The 23,058-nt window shown below is 39.0% G+C and overlaps 1 long non-coding RNA gene across 1 annotated transcript; it reads left to right on the forward strand.

Moving 5' to 3' along the window:
- Positions 1-2,581: 2,581 nt before the first annotated feature.
- On the forward strand, positions 2,582-17,221 carry LOC141279705 (uncharacterized). The gene is made up of 2 exons (XR_012334373.1): positions 2,582-2,739; positions 6,425-17,221. It is a non-coding gene; the product is annotated as an uncharacterized lncRNA (long non-coding RNA).
- The last annotated feature ends 5,837 nt before the right edge of the window (positions 17,222-23,058 follow it).

Raw genomic sequence — 23,058 nt, forward strand, 5'->3', positions numbered from 1 at the left:
CTCTCTCTCTTCCTCTCTGTCTCTATCTCTCTATATAAAATACCTTTACCAACACTACGTTATAAATTCAACTTTGTCTTGGCAGCAGGTTGTTTTGATGGTATTTTCAGCAAATTGGCCTTTGACGAAAATATAAGTATTATGCTACCCTTTTTTTTTTTTTATTAGGGAGGTACCAGGTATTTGGGAAATATGTATGTTAACAAGGTACTGACATTCCTCCCTCTTAAATTCTGTGCTAGGAAGGCCACTCCCTCAATTAAACAGCTGCTCCAGATCTGAAAGATTGTGTTGTCTTTTTTCTAGCTCCTCACTGCTACTTTTAAAATATTATTCTCTCACTGACAAGGAAAAAATTTCTCCTTTGCCATCTTTATTCTCCCACCTTATGCCCCTTCTTATCCCTGACATCTGCTAACCACATTTCCACATTTCTCAGGAGCATTACCACATGATTTACAGTCTATTTCTTTTACTGTACTTTAGTCCCCTATACCCATGACTACATTTTAGACTTTATCACCATGATGCTCCATCCCTGAAATAATAAATCTCAGTAGTCCAGTATTTATCCAGAACTTCCTTTCATTTCAGCTGTGTCATTTCTTTACTCACTATACCTATCTATTTGAATTCTTCAGGATTTTTAGTCATTTTGTTTCCTCCATTTGCCTTATTCTATCTTTCCCCTCTTTCTTTCTTCTTTTTCTACCTAGATTTGACCCCCAATGTCCATAACCTCTTCCTGTTACCATCCACTGCCATGTCCTTTTGTACTTCTATTCACCCAGAATTACTTAACCTGGATCAGTCCACTGATCTCCTTTTCCACTCATACACTCAGTTAACAAATCTGCCGAAGATTCCTGGAGAAAATTACACAACCACGTAACTTAGTGGATTAGAGCCACTGCAAATTTACAGTCTCTGGTATTAAATAACGTGTCTACTCAATATCTTCAATTCACTTACTCTATGTTTCACAGTAATCATTTCAAGCCTTCACAAATCTCTAGACAGCCCTCCTCCTTATGTCAACCCTCCCCGTCACACACATACCTCAAAGAGAAAACTGAAGTTATTAGGCAACTTTCTCAGCTTCTTGAACTACCCCTGTTGTAAGCAGAATTCTAAAATGGCCCCAATGTTCTCTGCCCCTGGTGTCACACCCATGATTAGATTGTGTTATATAGTGTCAATGTTAAACTTTACCTGAGCCTGGAAAATAGAGGTGCTTAAGAAATCCCCCCAACCCTTTGTTTTCCAAAATTCCTCTACCCTTTCAGGCTCTGAGAAATGGCTTACTATAAAGAACCACTTCTCCCAATACAACTTAAATAAGATTTGCTGTCCAACTTTCTCATGGTTCCCATAAGACTCACAGTTGACCCTACCATTTACCTGTGACAATTTCCTTTTACCTGAATCCTCTGACATGGGCAGACTCAGAACGTCCAACTTCCATTTTCTGTCTCATGATTGATTAGCTGAGATTAGAACTGTTTGGTCCACCTGAAACTAGCTAACCACAGGGGAAAACATTTCCTGTTCAGCTAACCAACTGAGACTTCCCCTGTTTGCAAAACAATGCCAACTGTAAATCACTCTATCTGCAACTTGTTGATCCTTCCTGTTTTAGTTCAAGTTGCTATGACAAAATGCCAGACTGCGTGGCTGATAAACAACAGAAATTTATTTCTCACAGTTCTGGAGGCTGGGAAGTCTAAGATCAAGGTGCTGGCAGATTAGGCGTTTGGTGAGAGCCTGCTACTTGATTCATAGACGGCACCTTCTAGCTGTATCCGCACATGGCAGAAGGGGATAGGGAGCTCCATGGATTCTCTTTTATAAGAGTGTTAATCTCATTCATGAGGGCTCCATCCTCACACCTAGGCACCTCCCAAAGGCCCCACCTCAAAACCATCCCATTGGGCATTCGGATTTCTACATGAATTTTGGGGGGGCACAAAAGTTCAGACCATAGCATTTCTCTGTGAAACTCCAAGGCAAAACCACTTGCTGAGATTCTCTAATCCACTCTCTCTAATAGCCTGAATAAAATCAAGATCCTGACTTGTCCAGCTTTTTTCTTCAATAGTGTGGTGCCATGAATCATATGGGACTGGACCTCTCCCTCAATCCCTCTTTACTCCATCCAAGCAAGGGGAACTCCTCATGCCCTTTGTGCTCTACTCTTGACTGGAGATCCAGATTGTAAGGCCAACTGGCCCGAGGCAGGGGAACACAATCAGATTCACAGGTTGCATCAGACCGAAATTCTCCCGACCACCCAGTTCCAGAAACTGCCCTGGAGACATTCCGGACCACCCAGTTCCAAAAACTGCCCTGGAGACATTCCAGACCACCCAGTTCCAGGAACTGCCCTGGGGACTTTGAACCCAGCCCAGCCTTCCCGCCTTTCTAGAGGCGGGACTAACGGTCCCCCAGGATACCCGAAAAGACCACCAAATAAGGAATACCCTGCGCCCTCCCAGATTCACCACACCCCTTTCCCTTCTTCCCCTATAAAATCTTGCCCAACCCTCGCCCGGGTGCGACTTCTCTGGCTCCTTTCTCTCGGACCAGTGAACCTCGCCCGGGAGCGCTCCCTAATAAAGCTCACTTGAAGCTTTCCTCTGTTTTGCGGTGCCGTTTGTTAAGATCCGACCTTACACAGATATTCAACAGCAAGTCCCACATGTGGACCTGTGTTCCAGACTCCTGTCCATCAGCAGCACAGTAAGGACTTGATTTGTATTCTTTTTGAGTACTGGCTTGATTTCTGGTGCTAGCTTCTTTTGGTTTTATGGGCTGAACTTTTGATGACCTCTGTAAATGTTTTAAATGGTTTATAGAAATCTTGCCTCTGTGGGTGAAGCATAGCAGAGAATCTGGTCTATTACTCTGTTTTTTTCTATGTTGTCTACTTGAAACTCAAATCAATGAAAAATTTGTACCTAGGGGCTTCCCTGGTGGTACAGTGGTTAAGAATCCACCTGCCAATGCAGGGGACACGGGTTCGAGCCCTTATCTAGGAAGATCCCACATGCTGCGGAGCAACTAAGCCCGTGTGCCACAACTACTGAGCCTGCGCTCCACAACAAGAGAAACCACCGCAATGAGAAGTCCGCACACCGCAACAGAGAGTAGCCCCTGCTCTCTGCAACTAGAGAAAGCCCGCACACAGCAATGAAGACCCAATGCAGCCGAAAATAAATAAATAAAATTAATTAATTAATTAAAATTTGTACCTGATGAGAACAAAACCCCCTTTTTTTTCCTACTTGGCTGAAATACAAAATTGACTGAAATTTAAAAATTGAAGCTATAAGCTCTCTGTTTGGGTCTGTATATATGTTTATGTGCCTGTGAGTATGTAATATTTTCTTTCCTTCATGGTACTACCAGATTATAAAATCTCTTAAAAGAGTGCTACTTGGAGTGATTTAGAGATAAGTAAGCCTTATCTAATTCTAAAATTCCCAGAAATTAAGGAAATTGATCTAAAAATTTTTATTTTATATATATATAATATTAATGCAAATGGCTTAGGAATTTGAGTTCACATTATTTAGGTAAATCTTTGGCAAATGACACTAGTTTAATATTCTTGGTTTAATAAAAAGCTATATTTTCTGAGTATTAGCAATAAGCATATTTTCTTGATACATATTTATTCTAATTGGGTATGTTTTTCATAAACTTGTTCATTTACTGATCAAATAAGCTAGCATATATCAACTATATGTTTAAGATTATGAAAAATGTAAATTTGTGTTTAACCAAATTGAATTGTTATTCTGGCAGACTTTATTTCAATAGTAATTGTTTTGTAATATGTCCTCTTTGAAATAGCTTCCAAGATCTCTAGGTGACTTAAACTCTTGGACAAAAGCTAAGTTGAGTTAACTAATGGATATTCATAGAAACCTAGATCATTTCTAAGTAGAATAGATAGGATACTGAAACATTAATTGCAAAGCATAATTTTTAGTTTATATAATTTTTGTACACTTTTGCCTCTCATTTTTATTGATACACAGAGGCTATATATTTGGATCTGTTAATGAATGTGTTCATTTTTTGCAGCTTTGGGATACGTATGGCTATAAAAAGTTGTGAGATGTATATTCATAAGCTCTGCTGATCTGCCAGAAATGCTAGTGTATTACAGATAGTCACAATTACCTAACCTCTTAGTTTTCCCTGTGAAATAGAAGTGACTGTGATTAAAAGTTATAATCAATATATGTAAATGAGTCTCTACTCAGAGCAATAGTGAGAGAGAGGAACTCTGTATGCAAGGTATGCAGGATGGGTTTTTGTTACGCAAAAAGAAGTTTTCTGCTAAAGTAAACCGGCTCTTTGTTTTAGAATGAGAAGGAGGAAGGTGTAGGAAAAAAGTGGGATGGATATAGAAAGTTGTAAGCAGGTTCTCAGAAAGGAAATTTTAATTGTGGTGGTCAAAAGTGGCTAAAGTTTAATGGATTTATTCATGAGATTGTCAAAAAGTGTTTTAGTAGCACATATACTGATAAAAACTAAAGACCTTAGCTTTCTCTCTGTTCTTGGATTACTTGCCTGCTTTATTTAGTAAGAGGTTGTAAGAGATTTTTCTTTACCTTCTGAGTAATTTGCCTGTATAACAAGGATCTTGTGTCGTATCAGAATGACTTCCTGTGCTTTATGTTGATTTGATCATGTCCTTGATTATTTAAGAGTACAAAGTCTTGCTACTTTTGAAAGAGCTAGGTTCTTTACAATCATGTTATCCCTTATGTACACTTTTAATGCATTTAACCAAATATTTTCATTGTGGTTAAATAGGTGGCCCAGTATTGTTTCACAGTAACCCATGATTCTATTTAAGCAAGTGTTCAAACCTCCTAACAATTCTTGATATTCTGTATTCCAAATATCAAATTCCAAATGATATATTTTCCATCTAAAACTGATTTCTCAGAAGGCCCTTGAAAAATCACAAAGAATTTGTTCTTTTATCTTATAAAAACAGAGGTTCTAGAAATAATTAGGTTTATTTGATATGTTACTATTAATGAGCTGCATGGGAAGAGTTGTCAAGTCAGAAGAAAAGCTTAACCTTCCCTACGCTAATTTTGTATAGGTAACATATTATTAATATAAATATTTCAGAAATTATATGTTGTTTGAGAAGTTCCTAGAGATTTGTCAGTATCCTCACTGTCTATAGTATGTTTCTATTTATTAGAGTTAAGTGCTACTTTGCCTGATATGAGACAACAAAAGGATAATGAATACAATCATAATTTCAGTAATTTTTTAAAATGTTAAGTTAGTTTCCACTTTCTTTAATTCGAATGTAGCTTCTTCTAGTCCAATGGTTTTAAACTGGGAATTCATATCACTTACCTATGGAGTTCTATGAATACACAAATATTAAGGTCTTACTCCATTCTACTGAATCTCTTTACCTGATAAATTTGATATATTCTTGGTATATTCTAATTACGTACTTAGAATATCCATAGTATGTTATGTCTCAGGATTATTATATGTTAAATCTAAAGTTTTTTCTCTGTAAAGATTATATTCATTCATTTTCATAAAATAAATGTAATATACACTGGTCTTTGAAAATAGGATTGTTATGTTTATAGATACTTTGTCTAAAATTTCTTTTGGATTGACTTTGTTTTGCATGTCACAGAAACAGTCTTCTTTGTCAGTTTCATTATTCTGATAATCAACTCTCATCAGATCTTTTACTTTTGAAAGTTATCAATAATAAATTAACCACAGCCATTTTAAGTCACTTGTCATCTACAGATAATTTTTTGTTTTACTCTGACGTTTTCCTGAAAGGACCTGCAATTGGCCACAGGCCAGAGTGTGTCAACAAAGATGGACTTTCTCAGAGTCCTGTGCCCAGGTACTCTTGGCTTTCCAGAACTCTAGTCCAGAAACAGATGGGTTCCTGAGACTGCTAACCCAAGGTCAAGTAGAATAAAAATTAATTACACAGGGCTGAATAAACTGATGAGGGATGATTGTGGATTGGAAGTCATCCAATCATTTAAAAGCCAATAGAATATTGTTGATGTTAATGTTATATTTTCTAGATAAAGGAACCCCTTTCTCTTTTTTCTTAAGCTATCTATAACTCATAATAATTTAGTATACTCTGCTTTTGTAAACAGAAAATGAAACATTTATCTTTTTCTTTCTTCCTGACCCCTCCAGAATTCGAAAACTCTTATTGAGTATTCTTATTTTCATGGCAATGTAGGTATTTACACAATTTCAATAGGAGTCTGTCTTCCTTGTTAACAGGACTTAATTGAAAACATTGGTTATGCAACTAAGGCCTTGCCTGGAATGAATAATTGAGAATAATGCTGAATTTAATCAGATATGACCAGAATTTTTTTTTTTTTTTTTGCAGTACGCGGGCCTCTCACTGTTATGGCCTCTCCCGTTGCGGAGTACAGGCTCCGGACGCACAGGCTCAGCGGCCATAGCTCACGGGCCCAGCCGCTCAACGGCATGTGGGATCTTCCCGGATCTGGGCACGATCCCGTGTCCCCTGCATCTATAGGCGGACTCTCAACCACTGCGCCACCAGGGAAGCCCATGACCAGACATTTTTAAGGAACTACAGTTAACTTTATGGCACTAATTCTTACAAAGCATGCTTAGAAAAACTGGACTGTTCTCTGGTTTACAGGGTGAGTAACAAAGGTCTCTTTCTGGCAAGCCTAGGAACCTTAGGACATTTCGGGAATTTGAGAAGAGAGGAATTTACCCAAGTTTATAACACTACAAGTGAAATCTGACGGTGAGTTCTTAGCTGAAGAGGCTTTTGAAAATCCAATTTGACATTTCTTATTAAACTTTCAGCAAAGCACATTTTAAAAGTACTATATGATAAATACCATTTTTGCTGCAGCTATGTAAATATTCAGGCTAAATTTTATGAGACCAGATTTACTTTATGATCAAAAATAATCTTTCTTTGAGGTTATCTTTAACAAGGAAGTGACTATAGAGAGAAATTTTGTGTTTCAGTGGAAAACAATACCACACCCTTCTGACTCTAATCCCAAGTTAGCAATAGTCAGAGTTGTGACTCAAGCCTTGTTTATTGTCCTTGTGCTCTTTGCTCACTTAGTAAATTACAGGTAATTGATGGATATGCAAACTCCATCTTCTCTGGTAGAGATTTAAGTGACTTCCTCCCCACCCCCCAACCCCGGCCCCCTGCCCCACCCTTGTGGAAAAACCAGTTTAGGAACCTACTTATGATTTGGACTGGATCCTCTTACCTAACACAAATCATTAAAACTTACCAAATGTTCCATTCTTCCAGATTCCTTCAATATCTGGCTACAACCCTCTAAACTAAGCTTTCCAAACTCTGTGCTTCCCGTGTTCAGAAACTAAAATCTGACCATCCATATTCCTTTTGTGTGCTGCACTGGCCTTTAATCCCAGGATCAGAAGAAACCCTATGAGCTAAAGCCCAGTCACTTCATATAAAACTTGAAGGACTCAAGGACTCATCACCATAGCAGACCATGCATGGGTTGGATTTTTCCCTGGACAAGCCATTGTCTGGGCCAGTAAGGAAGCTTGGCAAGATACTGGGTCACATATGCCCTTACATGAAAGGTAACCAAGGCTGTGGACCACATCACCAAGAGCATCAACATCTTAACTTCAAGGAACTCAGTGAGTGGTGTTCCACCAACTTCTTAGAATCCATTGGACAGGTTACTCTCAGGTGCAGCTCTTAAGGTTATTTACTTTAGTACAAACGTTCATATTAATACTTCCTATCTTCATTTCAGACATTCCTTTTTTAAGATATCTGATGTCCAGGACTCTAAAACAACTGAACATTTCTATCACTTCTCCATAAATGGTTCAACTGATTTTGAAGAAACAGTACCAAAAAGAGATTTTAAGAGATTATTTCTTGGACCCTGCTTGACCCTCCTCAAGAGGTTTATTCTCACCTCTGAATTGTTCAGCAAAAAAGGATATTCATTCATCTTCAACAAAAGAGACAGTGTTGAACTTCACCTAAGCCCTATGTTCTTGGAGAAGAGCAGCAGTTAAGAAATCCCCCATCCCCCATCAACATTTTGTGTTCCAGGAAAGGGCTTCCTGCAAAGAACCATCCTTCCCCATATGACTTAGATAAGAGTCACTGTTCACTTTTTGTTTGTTTGTTTGTTTCAGTTCATAAGCAAAGGAAAGCTTTATTCTTTGATCAAAGAATTGGAGAGGTATGAGCTTGCATTCTAGAGTTCGCACTCTCCTGTTGACTCTTTCCCACGACTCCTATAAGACTAAGACGTAAGGATAACTCCACTATCTACCTGTGACACGGTCAAACATATACCTTTCCTTTTTTGTATGAACCTGCTGAGAAGGCCCAACAGACCCTCCTACTTTTCGTTCTTTGTCTCGTGATTAGATGAGATTAGAACTTTCTGCACCCTGAAACTAGCTGTGATGGCTAATTTTATGTGTCAACTTAATTGGGATACTTGGATAGCTGGGAAAACATTATTTCTGTGTGTGTCTGTGAGGGTGTTTCCAGAAAAGGCTAGCATTTAAATTGTTGAACTGGGTAAAGCAGAGGGCCCTTCCCAATGTGGGTGGGCTGGGTGGAAGTCATCCAATCCTTTAAAAGCCAAATAGAACAAAAAGGTGGAGGATGGGTAAGTCCCCTCTCTGCTTGAGATGAGACCTCCACCTTCTCCTGTCCTCAGACGTGAGAGTTCTTGGTTCTCGGGCTTTTGGAATTGGCACTTACACCACCAACCCCTTGATTCTCAGGTCTTTGGACACAATCTGAATTATACCACCAGATTTCCTGGTTCTCTAGCTTGGAGATGGCAGGTTGTGGGACTTCTCAGCCTCCATAACTGTGTGAGTCCATCTCTATAGTAAATCTCCTCATATCTATCTATATACACTTTGTTCTGTTTGTTGTTGTTATTGTTGTTTTGGAGAGCCCTGACTAATACACTAGCTATCCACAAGGAAATAAACATATCCTGTTAAGCTGACTGATACCTTCTCTGTTTGCAAACAACTCCAACTGTAGATCACTCTGTCTACAACTTGTTTACCCTTCTCTATGAAATTTTAAGGCAAAACCATCTCCGAGATACTCTGATCTTTGGATCTGGGGTACTCTCCCTATTGCAATAGCTTGAATAAAGTTAATATCCTTACCTATCCAGTTTTTGTCTTTGTTAATAGCAAAAGGGATTTTGTAGATGTATTTAGGGTCTCTAAACAGTTGACTTTAAGACAGGGAGATTATCCCTGGAGGGCCAAACCTAGTCAGGTGGGCCTTTAAAAGCAGAGAGTTTTCCCTGGCTAGTCACAGGAGATCAGAGAGATGTGCTTTGGCTGGCCTACGGGAAAGCAAGCATCCATACTGTGAACTGCCTATGGGCACTATGTGGCAAGGAATTGCAGGAGGCCTCTAGGAGCTGAGAGTGGCCCCCAGCAGATACCCAGCCAGACACTGGGGGCTTCAGTTTTTCAACTGCAAGGAACTGAGTTCTGCCAACAATGTGAATGGGCTTGGAAAAGTTCCTCAAACCCCAGAGGAGAACTACAACCTGACCAACACCCTGATTTCACACTGTGAGACTCAGCTCAGAGAACCCAGCCACATCGTGTTGGACTTCCGACCTACAGAACTGTGAGTTAATAAATGGGTGTTGTTTTAGGCTATTACATTTGTGGTAATTTTTTTACACAGCAATAGAACTCTAATGGAACCCCGTACAAACCATTTTGTATCTTCAGTGATCTGTACCTCTCTCCTTTCTCAGTGGTTAATACCTCTATATGCTATGATCCTGCCCGCTTCTGCACCCTCATCCACAGACAGCTTACTCCATTGAATGCTCTGATTGCTACTCTTCCTCTGTGGTTCATCCCCTTCAACATATAAACAGGGTTAAATCTCTCCTATTAAAAGCAACAACAACAACAACAATAAACAGAAAAACCCTCATTTGACCTTATCCTCCACTGATCTTCTCTTCCCTTTGCTATCTACTGATTTGAAAGAACACTCGTCTTGATGTGAAACTTGATGTTTCTACTTCCTTACCTCTTACTTACCACTGATCCATTATAGGAGGGCTTTCAACCAAACACACTATTAACATTGTTCTCAGTAAGGTCACCAGTGACCTCAGTTTTGCTAAACTTAGTAGATACTTGATCTCTTTGTGTGTTTTACCGTGATACTCTTCTGGTTTCCTTAAGGCCACTCTCTTGTCTCTTTCCCTTATTTCTCTGAGTAGTCCTTTGATCCTTCTCAGCCTTCTTTATAGGGGTGCTCTTCCTCTACCCACTCCATATATTAACATTAATAGCTCAAATTTCTAGGGGTTTTGTGAGGTCTGCAGGCACCTACAAATCTCACACACCCTGGGTTTTACTGGGATTCACTTCTCATAAACAAGTTCACTTTGCTGGCTGCTGCAGTGGCTCTGCTGTGTGATCTCCTTCGCATCACCTCTCATGCCCTCAATTGCACATGAGCCTCCCAATGGTGGCTGCCCTGCTCCTCCAAACATCACACCCACTTCCAGTACTGCCACCTTCTTTCAGCAGATAGAAATAGAGTCTAGGAGCTCCCACCTCGCTGCCTCCTATTCAAACTGGGCAGTTACCAGAAGCAAACGAAGCAAACTGAGGGTCTGCTATGAGGGATGCAATGCCTCTTTCCCTCTTCTTCTTCTTCTTCTTTTTAACATCTTTATTGGAGTATAATTGCTTTACAATGGTGTGTTATCCCTCTTATTTTATCTGCAGTTAGAGGAAGTCTCTAGCTAGTGCTGCTTGTTTCCTGCTTGAAAACCTTTAGGGAAAATCTTTCTGCATTTCTTGCAGTCTTTTCTCTCTCCAGTACTCAGACCTACGTATCCATGGAGAAAAATGGAAATAGAGTTGATTGACAAGCACCGAACTGTTCTCAAAATTCTGTTCCCCTCTATGGCAAAGGCGTTCTTACTGAGTTTGTTCCTATGAAGCTCCCGAGACCATGGAGGACATCACTGTTGGGCCTCTTCTACTATTACATCAGATAAGCCTTGACACATTTGAATCTCTTTGCAGTGGTGACTAGGGCAGAACTTCTCAATTATCCTAGTGAAAAGACCAATTCTTTTCCCCTCGAATCATTTTGGATTGTACCTTGGTAAAACACAATAAAAGGCAGCTACTAAAAATGAAATAGAAATCACACTGATCAGGCAATGTCAGACTGCATAAATTTTCCAAAGGCTTACTCTCGATGTCTGTTTTTCTCTATTTGCAGACCTGTAACACACAGTTCATTTCCCTGCACTGGCCTGCAGAGCATTCTGATTAAAACTGGTCTGTGAAGCGAAGGGAAGCCAAGGTCCGAATGTCCTGCCTGTTATCTTGAACTGTGTCCTAGTTACTATTTTTCAGGATTTATTGTTTCTTCCAGCTTCTGGCGAACTGTGTAGATGATGACCATCTTTCCTTCATTTGAACTCTCAGCTCTCAATTTGTTGGTGCCAAATTTTCTACTTTCTGAATATTTTTAAATCATAAACATTCCCCTAAGTCTCCTCTCTCTTTAGTTTATTGCTCTTTGGTAATGTTAACATCTCCACCAGAGAGTGTGAGAGGTATTTGCAGGGAATCAAATTGAATTGTCATAGAGAACAGACTTGTGGTTGCCAAGGGGGAGGAGGGTGGAAGAGGGAAGGAGGACTGGGAATGTGGGATTAGCAGATGTTAACTATCATATATAGGATGGATAAACAACAAGGTCCTTCTGTATAGCACAGGGAACTATATTCAATATTCTGTGATAAACCATAATGGAAAAGAATAAAAAAAAAAGAATGTCTATATGTGTATAACTGAGTCACTTTGCTGTACAGCAGAGATTGGCACACATTGTAAATCAACTATACAGCAATAAAAAAAATTTTTTTAAAGAATAACAGGGCTTCCCTGGTGGGGCAGTGGTTGAGAGTCCGCCTGCCGATGCAGGGGACACGGGTTTGTGCCCCAGTCTGGGAAGATCCCACATGCCGTGGAGTGTCTGGGCCCATGAGTCGTGGCCACTGAGCCTGTGCGTCCGGAGCCTGTGCTCCACAATGGAAGAGGCCACAACAGTGAGAGGCCCGCGTACCGCAAAAAAAAAAAGAATAACAAATTGAATTGTCAGCGTTTTGGGTAGCATCTTTTGCTAAAGCTTAAACAGATGTTTGAACACTAACTGTGAATTTCATTTTACTTCATAAAAATATTACTCTACACTTGATCTGAAGGATCTTCCCTCCCAGAAAGACTCAGAGTTGAGAAAACATAGAAATATTCATTTACTCAGGTGGTAGGTAGAGGGAGGTGGGGTGGGGATTGAACTCAGCTATGTCATTCTTTTCATCTAACTTTCCAACAGTTCTCTTTTCTTTCCCAGTTTTTTCCAACTCTTTATTGTGCAGATCAACTTAACCTCTAAAGCTTCTCTTTTTCCAGGCTCTGAATTTAGAATCATAATGACCTGAATCATAAAGTTGGGGACCAGGGTAGTATACCCCAAAATGTGCCTTGGTGGCATATTGATTATTTTGAATTAAAGTTACTTAAGAGATCGCCAATGCAAGAGGGATACTCCGACCCTGCTTTCTGTCTCCCTGAAAGCAGGTGCACGCCCTGCATCTGGAGGTAGGACTCCCTTGTCTCCAGAATTTGAGGCCAAGAAGCCTGTATAAACAAAGATTGTTACTTCTTTAATTCACTACCCCGATCCCAAACTCTGGATTCTTCACTCACTGGGTGGGTACCTAAAACCTAAGTTTTTTTGTCCTATCAATTCCTCACAAAATGTATTGTTTCTTTGTCTAAAAAGTATAAAAGCTGCCTACTTTGGCCACTTCTTAGTTCCCATTTTATGAGACCTCCATGCTCATGAATTAAAATTTGCTCCTTTTCTGTTGCTAACCTGTCTTGTGTCAATGTTATTATCAGTTCAGCCACAAGAACTCAAGATGAGTAGAGGGGGCAATTCCCCCCTCTCTAACAGTTGGCGAGTCAGGCAGGAGCTGGCTGGACCTTGTTTCCTGCCTTAAAGCTGCTGCAACTGAGAAATCCTGGACATTTGACAAAGGCCAACAGAAGGTAAGATTTCTTACCACGTCAGCCTCCCAGATCTCTGCCTGCAAGGTCTGGTGGAAGGGAAAGCGGTGAAAGCCCCTTTTCTCTCTCTCTCAATTTAGATTAGTGGGAGAAAATATTTGTGGAGCTAGTCCCTTGGACTTAGCGACTCTTGGGGATTCTTTTCTTCCCAGAGAGGGTCACTTTTTCTTTGTCTCTGTCTATTGTGTTGTTTGTCATAATGAGGAAGAAACAGGGCAGACCGCAGGCATGGGTCCTATAAGTCTGCTTGCAAGCTGATCGTACAGACTGGTGAGTTAACAGTTCTCATCAGACTGGTGTGTATTTAGATAGACTTTGCTGTGGTTCCTATATATAAAAAACAGATGAGGTTTTTCCTTCTTCCTTGTTCTATGTCTGGAGAGTTGGCTTTGTGTCCAGTGAGAATATTCTCTCTGGTTTCCACCATGCAGAAGGTGCACTTACTAGGGTGCATCTGATGTCCCATTGAATAGACTAGGGTTCTGAGACACGAAGTCACAATGAGCATGCTCTTTGTTTGGCCATCCCAGCTTTCAGGGGATTTTGTTATAAGGGGTCCAAGTTCATAAGGGGCCCTTTTTTTTCTTTTTTGGCTGCATTAGGTCTTCGTTGCTGCACATGGTTGCGGCGAGCGGGGCTACTCTTCATTTTGGTGCATGGGCTTCTCATTGCGGTGGCTTCTCTTGTTGCGGAGCACAGGCTCTAGGCACACGGGCTTCAGTAGTTGTGGCACATGGGCTTAGTTGCTCCGCGGCATGTGGGATCTTCCCGGACCAGGGCTGGAACCAGTGTCCCCTGCATTGACAGGCTGATTCTTAACCACTGCGCCACCAGGGAAGTCCCGTAAAGGGCCTTTATCAACTCAACCTTTGTTTCTTGTTAATGCTGGAAAAGTCCCATTCCAGTAGCAACTGCCTGATGACATAAATTAGTGGGTCTATGGCTGTGAGGAACCCCACATTTTTGTGGGACACGAGAGGCACTGTTTCCACTGTACCATTCTTACTGCCTATAGTAATGAAAGGCTTTTACTTTCTTAGACTATCTCCGAGAGTGAACTTTCTGGATCTTGTGAGGGCTACATATTCTCTTGTGAGAATATGCCTCTTGCATCTTTGGCTAATTGACTATATTTTAAAGGAATTTTGGTTTTTTTTTGAGAGAGAGCTCTCATAAACAACCGTCACACTGGTACTTACGGGAGGATCAAACTGAAAGGAGAAAAAGATAAGTATAATAAGTGGCCCTTATTAAGAAGAAAGAACAAAAATCAGACTGAAAACAAAAGTCCAACATAAATTCCCCTTCTTAAAAATTGCCCTGTCTCCTCAGCAATTCCCAGGCCCTCCTACAAATAATCGGGAAATAAATCAGCTGGAGTCCAATATTCAAGGGTTAATAGAAACAACTGTCTGTCTTGCAAATGTCTACACAACCAGCAGTACAACACTAGGAACAAGTCAAGGCCCATCTAACTTTACCAGTCCCAAGGCCTTGCCTGTTTCTCTCAAATTTCTCAATATCTTGTAGATATTATAAAAGATCAAGATACTGGAGCAAAATTGTCCTGTTGAGAAAAAAAAATTACCTTAAGACTTATGACAACAGACAAATATACTACAAAACTCCTAAGAGAAAACTTACATTTTCTTTCTCTGTCCCTTAAAGTTATAAATCTTATCATGTGTTTGAAATGTAGACACAGCCCACATCCTCTGAGACTGAGCCCAGATTAGCTCAATTGGTAGATCTGAAACTAAAGGAAAGAAAAGGGAAAGAGGCCTTTTTCAACACAAGCTGTTAAAAGTACTCTCTTGCCCAAATAGCCTCCTTAAAATTGCTTGTCAACAACAAATACAGATCTTAATAGTCTTCTCCACAAATAATAAAAGACTTTAGCCATCTGAAGGAATAATCCTAGCTATTCCAACTGTTATTTATAAACTAGTGAGTTTTGTATTGTACCTAAAGTTTTAAAATGGAAACTATGAGATCTCTTGTTGTGTCTTTCTATATGTCTATATGTGTATGTTATAAATATGGTATCCTTCTACCTCTGCATGGTATTGCCAAAATTAATTTATGAGTTCTATTTAATTGACTTAAACAAACAAGCACTCATACAAAAAAATCTTTAAAATATAATAAAAACTAACTCAAATGTTTTTCAAGTTTATGTGATCTAGGATATTCTTTAGTAAATAAAAGCTAATTTTAAGCTTGTTTATTTAATTAATATAGGCATGTCTTCAGAATTAGCATTAAATATAATGCATATAAATAACTTTTGTTCTACCTAGGTTTGCTAGTCAAAGGGCAAATGTTTGTCTCTGTTGCAAATTTTGTCAGAAAAATAAAACACTTGATAATGACTAACTGCTTTAATGTCTCATGAAATTTTCATGAGTAATCTATGTATGATTATAAAGAACAAATGAATTGGGCTTCCCTGGTGGCACAGTGGTTAAGAATCTGCCTGCCAATGCAGGGGACATGGGTTCGAGCCCTGGTCCAGGAAGATCCCACATGCCACGGAGCGACTAAGCCCGTGAGCCACAACTACTGAGCCCACGTGACACAACTACTGAAGCCCACGCGCCACAACTACTGAAGCCCATGCACATAGAGCCCATGCTCCGCCACAAGAGAAGCCACCGCAATGAGAAGCTTGCATGCCCCAATGAAGAATAGCCCCTGCTTGCCATAACTAGAGAAAGCCGTACGCAGCAACGAAGACCCAACACAGCCAAAAATAAATGATTTAAAAAAAAAAAAAAGAACAAATGAACTAAGTAGATGTAAATGAGATAAGACTTTTTAGGTGAACTTTTTAACAATAATTGTTTTATGATATGTCTATGTAATTTCCTAAATCTCTTTGGTAATTTACACCCTTTGAGTTTTGCTAAGTTAAATGATTGAAATTCATTGAATGTCTAGATCATTTCCAAATAAGATAAGATACTAGAACATTAATTGCCAAACAAGTCTAAGTTTACCTACTTTTGACCTCTTATTAGAGAGACTAAGTATGTTTGGGTTCATTAGTAAATATGTTTTGTGCTTTATTGAAAGCTTGTACTATGAAGTAGTGTATGTTTCTAGAAATTATAAAATGTATTTATAAGTTTGCCAAGACACAAAATTTTAATACAGTTCACAATTGTTTACTTCTTTATTTTCACTAAAAAATTAAGATTTCAAAGGATTAAGAATTCTAACTAATATATGTGGTTAAAACCAACAGTGTAATAATAGAAATAGGATGTGTTTTTGAGTAAGAAAATGTATAAGGTATGGAGATGTTTTTGTTAAAGAAATAGAAAGTGATTTTATCCTAAAGCTGGTTAATTCTAAATGGGAAGGAAAACAAGGGACAAACTAAAATGGGCATAAAAAGTTGTAAATATTTGTAAAGGAATCTTTAGAAAGGAATTTTTTGTTTGTTTGTTTGTTTTGTTTTGTTTTATTTGCGATACGCGGGCCTCTCATTGTTGTGGCCTCTCCCATTGCGGAGCACAGGCTCCGGACGCACAGGCTCAGCGGCCATGGCTCATGGGCCCAGCCGCTCCACGGCATGTGGGATCTTCCCGGACTGGGGCTCGAACCCGTGTCCCCTGCATTGGCAGGCAGATTCTCAACCACTGCGCCACCAGGGAAGCCCCTAGAAAGGAATTTTATGTGTTGTCAGGACTGAGTAAGATTGGAATGAATTTAATTAAGTAAATAAGTTTTAATGTCAAAAGTAAACTGGTGTAAAATGGAATTTTGTTTTTTCTCTGTTAAAAGAACAAAGTTGGGTTTTTTTTTTCTCTTTTTTTTTTTCCTATTGTTCTGTTCTTGACAATAAGAGATTATGAAAACTTGTTCTTTAAGTAATCTGCCTAGGGGAAGAAAAAAAAATCTTATGTCTTGTCAAAATAATCACTTATGTTCTATGTTGTCTTTATCAGTTCTTTGATTACTTAAGTAAACGAAATCCTCTCAATATTAAAAGAGATAAGTTTTGCTCTGGACTATGTAACCTTCTATATTTGCCTATGAAGTCTTTATTATTTTGGTTAAATATATGACTAAGCATTGTTTCACAGTGGCCTATTTGACTAAGTGTTTTAAAACCTTTTTGATATTTTTGACAAAATTCCCCCAAATCAAATCTAAATGAGTCCTTTTGACTTAGAACTAACTTTGAGATATAAGGTATTTCAGAGGGCCCCTGAAATATCTCAAAGATTTGTTCTCTCTCCTTATAAAAATATATTAAATTAATTAGTGCATTTGATATGTTAAATTACGTAGGAAGCATTGTCAAGAAGTAATGTTAAGCCTTCTTTATGTTGAGTCTGTATAGGTATGTAATATACATGTTCCAGAAACTATGTGAAATTCCTGAAAGTCTTATGTGTCTTGGCATAAAATGTTGTTATCAAAATTGAGGCTCACACTAAAAGGACTGAACTTAAGTATCAGGGAAATGCTTTGACTTTCACGCAAAGGCAACAACAACAGAATCTGTAAAGATTATGGCACATGTAGATGAAGTCTATTCTACTTCTGCAAAAAAAATTGATCCCTTATTGCCTGACTTTTGCCATCCTGATGGCCTTATAACATGGCAACAGTCTGCTCCTGAATCAGAGAAACTAAGATGGATAAACAAGAGCTGTAAATTAAACAACGGTCAGGGCCATAGGAAACCCAAGATGGCTGCTTTGTTCTTCCAGCTTCCAGACAAACCTCATTTTTTGTTTTTTTTGTTTTTGTTTTTGTTTTGCATTCCTTCACCCACCATAGTGCATTTAAGATGACTCAAGTTGTAAGTAGACATTGGTGGGAAGACTTCTATAAAGTTGCAGAAACAGTCTACCAACAATGCCTGACCTGTCAGGTCCATAACCCTGGAGAAAAAACCAACTATTTTTGTCCCCAGAGGCCTCAGACCTCTTCCCTCTGGACCCTTTGAACACCTGCACTGGCCTTCATTCAACGGATACTTAGTATGGGTTATCAAAACATACTTATTATGATGTGTATGTTTTCCAGATGGGTTAAAGCCTCCCCTTGCTGCAAGTCCGATGCCCTCATAATAGCAAAAAAATGGAAAGATGTTTCCTACTTGGGTATACCTTCAACAGCCTTCAGTGATCAAGACATTGACTTCACTAGGCAATTCATAAGAGCCTTAAAAAATGCCTTGCAAACTTCTTGGAATTATCACTGTCCCTATCACCCTCAGTCATCAGGCAAGGTTGACAGATCTAATGGAAAAACTGGACTCAAGCAGAACAAGGATTAATTACATAGGATTGAATGAACTGATGAATATGATTATAATTTTTATGACTTTTTGCCTCAAATATTACTATTTTTTAAATCTTTTGTTTTCTAGATACAAGGGCTTTTTTAAAGACTTACAGCAACTTAGTAAATTATACCTTTGTAAGCAGAATTGAAACATCTTTTTCTCCATACCTGATCACTTCAGAATTCAGAAACTCTCAGTAAGTATTGTTTTCTTGGCAATATAGTTATTGCATAAGTTCAATAAGAATCTGTTCTCCTTATAAAAGGACACAATTGGAAACATCTAGTTATATTACCAAGGCTTTGACTAGAATGTCATATATGAAACTCAGACATGTAGACTCAGATATGACTAGACAGTTTGAAGGAACAAAGGTTGACTTTATGGAGCCAATAAAGCCCCTTGGAAAATCAGCCTGGTACCTTACTTACAGGATTCCCGGCAGCCTTATCAGGTGAGTAAGGAAGGTCACTTCCTGGCAGGTGCAGGAACCTCAGGATATTTTGGGGACCTCAAGAAGAGAGAAATTCACCCAAATCCATAGGTATTATAGGTGAGTCTGATGATAAGTCTTTGGTGTGGTTTCCAGGCCTTGAGAAGCATTTAAAGTTCAATCTGGAAATTCATTATGAAAAGTTCAAGCACAGCAGATTTAAAAGAGCCTATATGGGGACTTTGCTGATGGTGCAGTGGTTAAGAACCTGCCTGCCAATGCAGGGGACACGGGTTCGATCCCTGGTCCAGGAGGATCCCACATGCCACGGAGCAACTAAGCCCATGTGCCACAACTACTGAGCCTGCGCTCTAGAGCCGCAAGCCTCAACTACTGAGCCCGCGAGCCACAACTACGGAGCCCACGTGCTGTAACTACTGAAGCCTTTGCGCCTGGAGCCCGTGCTCTGCAACAAGAGAAGCCACCACAATGAGAAGCCTGGGCACCGCAATGAAGAGTAGCCCCTGCTCACCGCAGCTAGAGAAAGCCCATGCGAGGCAACAAAGACGGAATGCAGCCAAAAATTTTTAAAAATTTAAAAAAATTAAAAATAACAAAAGAACCTATATGGCCAACCGCTATTCTTGCTGTACTTATATACATAATCAGACCAAGTTTATCAAATCTAAACTTATTTTGCAAACAAATCAGTTTTAATTTGGCTATCTTTGATAGAAATGAGGGTGATTTTAGAGAGAAAAATTATGTTTCAATAGAAACTATAATACACACTTGTGGATATTAGATTCTAGTGCTATTAATATTCCTTGAGGTTTTGTTATTTCCTGAAAACTGGACTGGATCCTGAATTTTTCTAGTTTCCTCCAAAATCTGGCTATAACTCTCTAACATTTCCAGTCTTCTCACATCCTTTTGATTTGGAATCATCGAGAACTAAAACTGCCTTTTTTCTGAAATCCTGCAAACTGAAGCTAGATGGTTTGATATAAACTTCAGAGAAATTACCACAAACAGCTCACATTTAAACAATCCTTGTGCCTGTTTCTGTATGAGTCTCTCAGAAAGCTCACCTGAACACCCAATGACATCATCAGAGACATTTCAAACTGCAAAAGATGCATGACACTGACATCTAGAAATCTTTTTGACTGACTGCCCTCTGGGCTCAGAAACTGGCTTATAATCTGCTCCAATCATTAACCATTGTTTTTTCTTTTGTTTCCATATAAATGCCTCTTATTAAAGGCCTGATTGTTTGTACCATAGGACTAGCTTTGGGAGCCCATCTGCATCACTGCCTCCTGAAATGAGATATAACTTTAACTGAACTGACCTCAGAACTAAGAAAATTATTCAGTGAAATGGAGGACTTTACTAACACTTTCTCTCTGCAGTCAGCAGCTCAGCTTTAATATGTGAGTCTTCCAGGTATGTTTCAGAGGAGGGAACTGTTGTGGCCCAGGGTAGACTGTCCCAAAATGTGCTTCAGTGGCATACTGACATTTTGAATTAAAGTTACTTAATAAATCTCTCATGTGAAAGGTGCACTCATTGTATCTGGAGATAGAAGAACACCCTTCATAAGCTAGATATAAATTTTGGGGCCAAGAAGCTTGTATAAAAAACATTGTTACTTCTTTAATTCACTACCCCAATCCCAAACTCTATTTAGATGCTTCACTCATTGGGCACCCAAAACCTAAGTTTTTTTGTCCTATCAATCCCTCACAAATTTGTTTTTTGTTTTGTCTAAAAAGTATAAAAACTGTCTGCTCTGGCCACTTCTTAGTTCCCATTTTTATGAGGCCTCCACGCTCATGAATTAAAATTTTTCTTTTTCTCCTGTTAATCTGTCTTGTGTCAATGCGATTATTAGGTCAGCCACAAGAACTCAAGAGGGGTAGAAGGGAAACTTCCCCCTCCCTGACAATAGATCCCTACAATTAAGGAGAAATGAGGAGGAGATAATTATCTGCATAAGTCATATTTACAACTGTTTTCTTTTACATATAAATCTGAGTCATAAATGTGAAAGTCATGGTGGACCTCAAGTTTCTTCACATTTATTATTCAAAAACACTAACTTTGACTAGAAATGACACGCCAGAGCAATTTTTGATCATTTTGAGGTGAAAACAAACAAACAAACAACCCCCCTCCAAACATCCAGGATCTTTTTCTTTTTTCCCAGCACCAAACAGAAATTTCTGGTAACTTAATTCACCATCTACAACTTGTTTGATAAGACTTAAAATGCCAGGTTAAGACTGGCATTTTCCTGACTTCATCCGAAAAAAAAGACCAAGGTTATGGATCTCTCTTCTTAACAGTAAACTGTCATATTTTAAGTACAATCATGTCTCATGTTTCTAAAATATTCTCCAGACACATGTTCCCTGAAAGTCTCTGAGTTGAATAGGAGAGATTCTCTTCCACAATTGGCTGTGAACAAAATATGAAATGATTGAGTTACTTTGTTAACTAAAGGGAAAAGATTAAACTGATAAGGGTCATCAAAATACTGAGACTTTTTTTTTATTGGAGTATAATTGCTTTACAATGGTGTGTTAGTTTCTGCTTTATAACAAAGTGAATCAGTTATACATATACATATGTTCCCATATCTCTTCCCTCTTGCGTCTCCCTCCCTCCCACCCCTCCAGGTGGTCAAAAAGCACCGAGCTGATCTCCCTGTGCTATGTGGCCGCTTCCCACTAGCTAGCTACCTTACGTTTGGTAGTGTATATATGTCCATGCCTCTCTCTTGCTTTGTCAAAGCTTACCCTTTCCGCTCCCCATATCCTCAAGTACATTCTCTAGTAGGTCTGTGTCTTTATTCCTGTCTTACTCCTAGGTTCTTCATGACATTTTTTTTCTTAAATTCCATATATATGTGTTAGCATACGGTATTTGTATTTCTCTTTCTGACTTACTTCACTCTGTATGACAGACTCTAAGTCCATCCACCTCATTACAAATAGCTCAATTTAGTTTCTTTTTATGGCTGATTAATATTCCATTGTATATATGTGCCACATCTTCTTTATCCATTCATCTGATGACAGACACTTAGGTTGTCTCCATCTCTGGGCTATTGTAAATAGAGCTGCAATGAACATTTTGATACATGACTCTTTTTGAATTATGGTTTTCCCAGGGTATATGCCCAGTAGTGGGATTGCTGGGTCATCTGGTAGTTCTATTTGTAGTTTTTTAAGGAACCTCCATACTGTTCTCTATAGTGGCTGAACCAATTCACATTCCCACCAGCAGTGCAAGAGTGTTCCCTTTTCTCCACACCCTCTCCAGCATTTATTGTTTCCAGATTTTTTGATGATGGCCATTCTGACTGGTGTGAGATGATATCTCATTGTAGTTTTGATTTGCATTTCTCTAATGATTCATGATGTTGAGCATTCTTTCATGTGTTTGTTGGCAGTCTGTATATCTTCTTTGGAGAAATGTCTATTTAGGTCTTCTGCGCATTTTTGGATTGGGTTTTTTGTTTTTTTGTCATTGAGCTGCATGAGCTGCTTGTAAATTTTGGAGATTAATCCTTTGTCAGTTGCTTCATTTGAAAATATTTTCTCCCATTCTGAGGGTTGTCTTTTTGTCTTTTTTATGGTTTCCTTTGCTGTGCAAAAGCTTTGAAGTTTCATTAGGTCCCATTTGTTTATTTTTGTTTTTATTTCCATTTCTCTAGGAAGTGGGTCAAAAAAGATCTTGCTGTGATTTATGTCATAGAGTGTTCTGCCTATGTTTTCCTCTAAGAGTTTGATAGTTTCTGGCCTTACATTTAGGTCTTTAATCCATTTTGAGCTTATTTTTGTGTATGGTGTTAGGGAGTGATCTAACCTCATACTTTTACATGTAGCTGTCCAGTTTTCCCAGCACCACTTATTGAAGAGGCTGTCCTTTCTCCACTGTACATTCCTGCCTCCTTTATCAAAGATGAGGTGACCATATGTGCGTGGGTTTATCTCTGGGCTTTCTATCCTGTTCCATTGATAAAATACTGAGACATTTTAAAGAATCCTGAGAATGCAGAGCTTGCCTTTCAACCTCTCCAACTTCTAATATTTTGCAATAAGGAAGTGTCTCC

The sequence above is a fragment of the Tursiops truncatus genome, chromosome 1 (genome assembly GCF_011762595.2).
Source record: "Tursiops truncatus isolate mTurTru1 chromosome 1, mTurTru1.mat.Y, whole genome shotgun sequence".
NCBI lineage: Eukaryota > Metazoa > Chordata > Mammalia > Artiodactyla > Delphinidae > Tursiops > Tursiops truncatus.